General features: G+C 40.1%; 1 long non-coding RNA gene across 1 annotated transcript; it reads left to right on the top strand.

Annotated features, from left to right (window-relative positions):
- The first annotated feature begins 957 nt into the window (after positions 1-957).
- LOC133273430 (uncharacterized) lies at positions 958-8,390 on the top strand. The gene is made up of 3 exons (XR_009744791.1): positions 958-2,401; positions 5,693-5,865; positions 8,224-8,390. It is a non-coding gene; the product is annotated as an uncharacterized LOC133273430 (long non-coding RNA).
- The last annotated feature ends 642 nt before the right edge of the window (positions 8,391-9,032 follow it).

Below are 9,032 nucleotides of genomic sequence, written 5' to 3'. Positions count from 1 at the left end.
GAATTACTTGTTTTTGTTGTGTTGGTAACATTGCCTTGTGAGGGCAAATCTTTTACATTTTAATTTTTGCCTCTGCCTTGAGAGCTTCACTTTCAGGTGAGTCCCACTCTTCAGCTGGTCAAAGCAAGCTGCCATGTTAATCTCTACAGAGACCAAAAGGATTTCTGGTGATGGCCAAGACACTTTAGGACCTGGAGAGCTCCTAAACTCCTTTTTCACAGGATTTGGTGGTTGATAACCACCTGTTGTGTCCCCACTCACAAAACCTGTCATTTCAAGTTAAGCAGATGTGCTTTTCCTGGCCAATGATGGTGACAGCAATGAAGGTGATGGCAGGCCAGAAGTTCTACATGAAACCAGTGCTGCTTAGTGCTCCCAGGTAATTTTAAACATGAGGAAAAAAAGAAAGAATAAAAGGAAGCAGGGGCATCCTATCCTACCCATCTTCTGGTGCCTCCAAAGACCAGAGGTCTTGCTTGGCAAGGGAGGCACAGGATGAATACTCTCCTGGAAAAGACAGTCTGAGGCAAGAAGGTCTTTTCCCATTATGTCCACCAAAAATGAGGTTTCACATGGACAGAAACCATATATGATGGTGGGCTGAATGCGACAAATCAATGACTAATAAGATATCTAAGGGCAGAAACATTAATATCCTTAAAAGAAAAGAACTTCATTTCTGCTAATAATTTTTCATTTATTTTTGTAATGTTGGTTTCTGTTTTGATTTGGTTTGAACAATTTTTTTTTAACTTTCTTGATTCAGCCCCAGATTATAAACTCTATTATTTGCTGAGCTCAACAGAATGTAGTTTATAAAGGGAAACTAAGTGAGTTATAGGCCTGTTGGTCCAGAAAAAAATATGTTTACAGCCATTGCAATATTTCACTTGGATAATGTCAAAACTGCAACATAAAAAAATGAAACATGCATAGGAATATAATGCTAAAATTACAGTCTAGGGGTTAAAATAAAATAATGGAAAAACTGTTGAAAAGCAAAATTTTGCCATAATAAAATAAATTTCATTGACACTTGAAAAGTTGGAACTATTAATTTTTATTGCCTCCAATTATATACTGTCAAAGTTAACACAACTCCCAAGTTTCATACTTGATAAAACCACAGTTTTTGCTGTAAGATGAAGCATTTTTTTTTAATACTACTGGAAGCTTATAATTACAATAGCATAATATTGACCTGCTGTGATCTGTGACAATCCCAGCTGTATTAAAAAAATATTGAAGTGGGATTCAGTTTTTTTCTGTGCACCTTAGAAGGGAAGGGGAAATGAATACATATGAATATTTTACAGTGGCAAAAAACATTGGTGAAATTAAATGGAAGCTGGCAATGGGAATATACTCTGAAGCAGATGGCCTGGGGCTGGGAGATTTGAGTGCCCTATTACAGGAAGAAGCGTGATTTCCTGCAGCCTTAATCTTCCTGGGGTCACCAACTGCACCTCTCCACACACATCCTCAGAAGATGATGGGAACTGAGTAACTGGGCACTCACCTGTATTTTAAAGTGCTCTATCCACCACCAGACTCCTATCCAGGACAAAAAAGGTAGGAGAAATTGGGAGGGAGAAGGGAGGAAGTGGCGGCCTTGAGGGTCATGCCCTATAATAACAACAGATGTGAGTTAACCCATACCACTTGGTCCAGGGATAAGGATTTAGCCTATGTGTTGTGGAAACACTTGAGAGAGCTGGGAGCCCCAGTCTTCTGTCCAATTTAACTGAGCTCATCCAACAGCTTCAAATTACTGGACTGGGAGAGAATGGGCTTGTGGGTCTCTGAACAGGGACATACATGCACACAGTAAATGTAAGTTGAATGTAAAATAAATATAGAGAACAGTTTGTGATCACTTTTTTTCTTTGCTATGTGTTGCAGTGACTGTCAACTGACATTGTAAACTTAATGAGGTGTTAAAAGTCTTAAGACATAAACTTGCAACATGGAAATCCCAGCCATTTTCCCCTAGCTTTTCTGGGAAAGCAGATGGAGGTGATGAAGGCACTAAGCCCCGCTTCCCATACTTACACAGGAAACTTAACCATCGCCAGTAGTCATGCAGCATTCAGTGAACTAGAGAAAGAAAAACCACATCTACCCTTGGGATCCCAAGCTCCCAAGCACTGCTTTGCCTTCTTTTCAGGGAGTATGTGACACACAGATGTTAGAAATGACAGGGGAAATAAACTTGAGCTTTTTCTCACAGGGTATCTGGATGCAGCATCTTCTCTAAGACAGCCCACCTAGTGTGAGTGAGGAGAAGTTCAATCTGTCTTTGTGGATGTCATGGGTATGACTTCATTGACCAAGGCTGGGAAAGGTTGGACTGGATTGCCAAGAATCACATTTGGTTCAGAAACATCAATAAGGTTGTGGGGTAAGAGCCTGTCTCTTCCTATGTCAGCTTCAGTCATGTTACTAAGGTGGTGGAGGTAAATAAAGTTCACTAAAAACTTATAAAATAGTGAAAAAAAAAATAGGAAAACATTTTGTAAATTGCATTTGTCACTGATCTGTAAAAAAAAAACCCAAACAACTCTGTGAGCCTATAGAAACAAATGTACAGACAGAGGGATTTTGTTGTACTATCCATGTACAGGAAAGCAGTCACACAACTGCAAGACTAGTAATGGGAGTTAGAAATCTAGAAATAAGAAAAGGCAAAAAAAATGTGGCTCAGTTTTAATTGCACTGACTTTTTTACAAGACACCAAGATATCAAATCACTCCTTTGTATTAGCTGACATTTAGACAGGAGTCTGGAGGACTAGGCCTCCTCCTCCTTTTTGTTTTGGGAGCAGACTTCAGCCAACTTGCGTTTGTGGGTGTGTGGAGGCCCAGGAACTAGGATGCTCACTGTGGTAAAACCTTGGGTGGCTACAGGGGTCCAAACTATTCTTGTTGCACTGTTGCATGTGTGGGAAACAGCATGTGGCACTGTGGTTCAGCAGGCAGTCAGGCTTTTGGAACTTGTGTGGTAGTGGAAAGATTGATGTGCATAGAGTGTGCACAGATGATTTTTGTGCAGTCCTTAGTGATATGAAGAAGGCAATCACTACAGGGTACAGTGCTGGTCAAAGCTCTGCAATGAAGCAGTTAGGGCCAGAAGGCCCACGTCTGCTGCAGTAACATAGGCATGCAAAAGGTTCTTCGACACACCTGATCCTAAATGGTGGGTTTTTCTGTCTTCCTCACTCCACTCTTCACTTAAGTGCTGAGGGGAAAGATGATGTTGATCATATACCTGTGTCCCATCAAAATTGTTTTTGGTCTAGTCTTGCATGCTTCCCTATCAGCATGAAGTGCAGTATGCAGCTACATTAAGCCAAACCCATCACTAAGAAGGTGTACCACCAAAGAGATTTTTTTTTCTCTTGCTTTTCTTATGAAGTTTGCCACTGCCACATAAACAGCTCCGAGCACTATAAAATTGCTAATCCTATGTGGTGACACAGCTGTTTTGACTGATCCCATAGGATCTCTATCCAAGACATCTAGATTTAGAATCATGTAATCATAGAATCATAGAATGCTTAGAGGTGGAAAGGACCTTAAAGATCATCCAGTTCCAACTCCCCCTGCCATGGGCAGAGACACCTCCCACTGGACCAGATTGCTCAAAGCCCTGTCCAATCTGGCCTTGAGCACTGCCAGGGATGCAGCATCCATGACTTCTCTGGGCAAACTGTTCCAATGTCTCACCACCTTCATAGAGGGTGTGTATATATGCATATATGTGCACTTAGGTACACACACACTTACTTGTGATTATCTTTTCAGATAAAGTCTTCCTGCTTATTTTTAATTTGTAACTAAATACTTTAAATTGCTTTTATGAAACACAGTTAAAGTTCACAGAGCAGTAGCTGGAATTCAGGCATTTCTACCTTGTAACTGTGGATCCTTACTAACACAAGCTCACAGTATCCTGACACACTCCATAGCCTGATGTTCTGGGGCAATATTTCCCCCCAAAGTAAAATGCATTTAGTTTCATGGGCCACCAGAAGCCTGTGTGGAAGAGAGTTTTCCAGTGACTTAACACAACACTTAAAATCTGAGGTTCCCATGGGAGTTAGTGATGCACAGCCAACTGGAATTACAAACAGCCTTTGAATAGAACGTCTTAGGTGGAACGTATGACTAAATATGAATACCTTTCCATAATAATCATAAATATCATCCTGTTTCAAGCACAATCTTCTTGCTTTCAGTCATTGCCAAGAAGTGAGATGCTTTGAGACCGCACACTGGCTTTGAAAGAATGCCTTTGACATTTGTTGGATTTGGTTTGATTGGTGATCCTTTTTATTATGAAAAAAGGAAGAAAGTTAAGAAGTGGAATGTCAAAAGCTCTGGGCAGCAAATGTAACTGAGGGGTTTTCTTAAATGCAGGCTGAAACCTGAAAACAAAGTTGGAATCAACATTTAACCATCAGGGATTAAGTCAAACCATTTCTGTGCCATTTCACTTCCAACTAGTGTGATTGACACCATCTTTCTGTTTATATTCTTTAGCTGAACTTCTGGGATGCTGATCTTAGAGAAACCACTTAAACCACATTTCTCATCCGCTTGGGTTCTAACCAGCTCCTAGGATTAAATGACAGGCTTGTTTTCTACTAATTGCTCCTTTGCCTGTCATGTAATTTGCCTTATATACAGTACAAGTCCTTCAGTATTTGTCTAAAATCCTGTTTTCCTTCTCTCTGTTAATCTATCTTTTGTTTTTTCTCACCATTCATTGCTTCAGAATGCATGCCTATTTCTCTGCCTCTGTCTGGTTTATGAGTGTTGCTCATGCAGTGCTTTTTTTTTTTTTTAATACATCTTTTCTCAAAGCCTCTTTATTATGTGATATTTTTAAATATCATCTTTTGAATACACTTTATTTGTAATGTCTTATTTTTTGGCTCTCCTACACTCTCACCTTTTCCATTTGTAGATATTTATTTCCCTTGATTCAGTATTTACAGCTCAGTACATTTTCTGTTCCCTGGGGCTTCCTGTATTCCCCTTCTCTGTGCTCATGCTTTTTGATCTCTTTCATCAGTCATTCTATTTTTGCCTTTAAAGATAATTTTTCAGTAAAGTCTCTTGGTCGTTCTGTCACTAACCTCTTCAGACTCCATTGTATTTAAGAGATCACTATTTTTCTGGTGCATTATAATAACAATGACTTAGTTCATGTTTATTTTGCAGCCACCAAAGATATGCTCATCATGCAATAGCAAAACTAGAAAAGAAATCTTATAGATTTTATTACAAAACAGAAGCAGAATATCAAAAAGATCCTCATTTTAGTCATGGTTTCATAGTAGTGTTTAGCCTCTTATCACCATCAGGACATGTACCACCTAATAGCTTTAGTCTGATATTTCTGTGTTCTCTCAATGGTAAAGGCATAGAAAATGCTAAAAGAAAAAGTCTTCCCAGATTCTGTGGTAGGAAGTAAATAAAGAGAGTTTTTATTAATTGTCATTGGGTGCTTGCTTGCCATCTCACTCTCTGTTCCTTTGCCACAGAGAGTAGTGGTGTTTGTATGGCATATCCACACAGATAAGAGTATTCCTCTGGCTAAAGCATGAAAAGTCTACTGTTGCCAATGAAAATCCTTGGTGATGGTGAAGGCATATTTTTGTGAGCCTACATTCTGCTCTCATTTCAGACAGATAAAACCTGTGTTCCTGAAAGTCAAATGACAGGTAATCTGTGCTTCCACAAGGAGGTTGCATTATGATCCCCCTGTGTTTGCAGGAGTTTTGCTCAAAATACTTGGGACTAATCTTGGAACAAATCTGCAGAAACCAAACAAGTTGTTTGAGATACACATCAGAGCAGGTAAGGAATAGAAGCTTCCCATTTTTCCAGATCTCAAAAGCAATCTTGCCCTCCTTTGGAATGGTATTATACCACTTCTTAGTCGTAAAACCGAATTATATGAAGTTCCTTCCCTAGTTTTGGTTTGGGCTTTCCATTTTTCACATCCTTAGTTTGAAATATTTTTCTAATATATTCATATTTATTTCCAGGCATCCAGCCTACTTTTATTCTGGCTTTTGCATCTTTTTTTCCTTCTCTGTTTTAGTCCAACGTAAACGATTCCCTTTCAGCACACACAGTACCCTGCCATTTATTTAAGTTTGGAAGAAGGCAGGAAAACAGTTTTCACATGCAATTTCTAGGACATCTTCAATTTTGTGGCATGTTTTGGGCAGTCCCTAGGTAAAGACCAGTCATGGTCATCGGCAAAATAAGTTAGTGTGTGTGGCTAATAGAACTTCTCTGCAGAATAAACCGCTTTGGTCTAATCATAGTCGTATTTTAAGAGTTACTTACTAGCAGGTTTTTATGTACTATTTAGTTGTATTTGAAAACAAGTGGTGCAGTGTTGTATTCAAGTAATTTTATAGTCAACTTTTACATTACCTAAATTTGCTTTTCTAGGTATGGGGCCAGCCTGGCTCTTTGGAAATCACCAGCACAGAAAAAATGCCAAAGAAAAAGAGAGTTCTTTTGATGTTCTTTGTTTCCAAGAAAGAAAAGCACATTGTTGTTTGATAGAAATGCATGTACTCATTTTCATGGTCAACCTAAGTTTTACAGCCTGGTGTTGGATACTTCCCTGGTTTTTTTTTTTGGGGGGGTGTCTTTTTGATTGTAAAAATGTATAGATGGTTTATTCGTTAGGGTAAATTAGCTGCTGCTCTGCAGTGTGAGTAATCACACTAAAGCCAGTGGGTTTCTCAAGCTTATGTCAGGAAGGATATTAGTTCTGTTTTTATATATCATCCATTACAGTGGGGCCCTGGCCCACAGATATGGTTCTGAGGCTCTGTAATAAAACACAAATATAATAGTTAGTAATGCTTTGGCTCCTTGGGTGGAACATCTGTCTGACCTGCACTGTAACCGAATTCGGCTTTCTTCTTTAGAATAATACCAAGATTGGAATTTTGTCCCTATTTGTTGCAAAAGTAGGTTGTACCCACATATTTTCTTGAGGCATTAAAGACTTTAGTACCAAGAAAGAATTCTATTTTCAGAGTTCTCTTTATTGTAATATGTGAAAATAACACATGAATTTTCTAGGGTTCCAATCCCTCTTTCAGCTGGATTTGCAAGGTGGGTATTTAGGTATCTATTCATCTGCAGGGGTTCAGAAGTGAAAGCTCGGTAAGCCAGTTCTGTCTGAAGTGCTTCAGGGGGATTTTGGCATCCCAGCTGTGATCTGAGCCCACATAAGGCAGAACATGGAGTTCTGTCTGGGTAGGAATAAAATGGAAAACACTCAAGAGAAGAAATGATGTTTATACTTTGCCCCTGTGTTTGGCATCTTATCCAAGATGTCAGAAAATTGATATCCTACATGCAGAGTACTTCATGAGTGAGCAGTCATTTCCAGGATGGGGCTGACAGAAGAGGCTGTCTATTGTACATTTGCTAAGCAGGCAAAGAACTCCCTTGGCAGGTAGGAGACTGAGAGGATTCAAAGATGTGGTGGCACTCAAGAGAGTACCCTGGTCCCAAAGGCAGATCCCAACCCCTCCCTGGAACATCTGGAGTTGTGAGGATGCTCTCACCTCCCCCCTCTTTATGGAACTGGGCCAGTGTTCGTGAGGCAGAGCAGGTCCCTATCCGGCAAGCTGTGGCATTAGCAGGAGGGTGTGGTAAATCAAATTAATGAAAAGTTAAACAGCATCAACTGACAGGAATGGTAACATCTCTTCCCAGCTCCCTGCTCCCTCCACCTGGGTAGAATACCCTCTGGCTCTGTAATTAATGCGCTCATGAAGGACTGAGATGTGGGTTTAGATCCTAGTTACAGATATCTCACAGCTCTAATTAAAGATTAGAAATGTAGTCTTCCTTCTCCCCCTGTTGTGTTGGTGCCACTGCCAGACTTGGCTCAGCAGGAAGAGTACTGGTTTGTGATGCTGCCTTCCATTGCTTCGTCCTGAAAAGATGCTCAGCACTGCCAGGACAGAGGCACTTCTGGAGACACTCCAGTGCAGGACTCTAAATGCTCAATATATGCTGGTATCAAAGAAATAGAAAAATAGTTATCTACCAGGACCACAAAAAGCTGCACAATGCTTTTGTAAGTGGATGGTTTTAGCATGAGTACCTAACATGCTAAGTCAGGTCATAGGTCTCCTCCTTAAATCCTTCTGGTCCTGCGCTGATTTTTTTCCAAAGGGCCTCAAGCCTGGCTCACAGACTTCTCGGTACCCTTGGAAATCTGGCTATGGGTATTTCCTGTGAGTTCCTAACTTTAAGACTCCTACAACATGAATATTTAAATTTTTGAGATTTTTATGAGTCCTGTCAAATTTCTCCACTCTTCTCCTCCTTTCTGCCTCTTATTTTGGAAGGTAAAGCAATTTTTATACCTGAGGAACTCAAAATGTTTTTGCATCTTTCTTGTGTTATATTTCCTTCTCTAGACTCCACTAGAGCTGCTCAAATGTACTGACAATGTCTGTAGGATTGCTTTTCTCCATTTTAATACATTTAGCAGACCAAAGATTTTAGCTGTTATGTCAGTTTGCTGTGCCAGTGACTTTAATATTTTTAGCTCCCGGTATAAAGAATGTGTATGACTGAGGATGCTTAAGAAAGTTCGAGGCTGTCTTTGGCAAGAGCACTGAAGACTGAAATTCCTATTACAATACCTTAGCTGAGAAGCAAGATAAAGTTAAATCATCTGTATGTGACACCCCCACAACCCTTCCCCCCAGCAGGTCAACAAAAACTGAAGAAAAGACTTGGCTGGGAATCTAAGGGAGTGTGTACATGTGTGTCAGTTGATGCTGGCATAGGGCGGTTACAATTTTCCTGTGCTCCTGATTCCATTCCCCCTTTCTTCTTCCTTCTCCCACTGCAGCAGTGTGATGAAGATGTACTTTTAGAAAGATAATTCACTTTCTTTTTTTTTGCTACTGCTGAGCACAGTGCAACAGAACGCCCCTCTGGGCATGGGTCTTGGGTCTTAGGACGAAACCGTA

This window comes from Pezoporus flaviventris, unplaced genomic scaffold (genome assembly GCF_033815535.1).
Source record: "Pezoporus flaviventris isolate CSIRO_AGI_PZ_B2104156 unplaced genomic scaffold, CSIRO_AGI_Pfla_v1 ptg000031l, whole genome shotgun sequence".
Lineage (NCBI taxonomy): Eukaryota > Metazoa > Chordata > Aves > Psittaciformes > Psittacidae > Pezoporus > Pezoporus flaviventris.
Note: the sequence above shows the minus strand (reverse complement) of the source record. Positions and strands in the feature narration are given on the sequence as shown.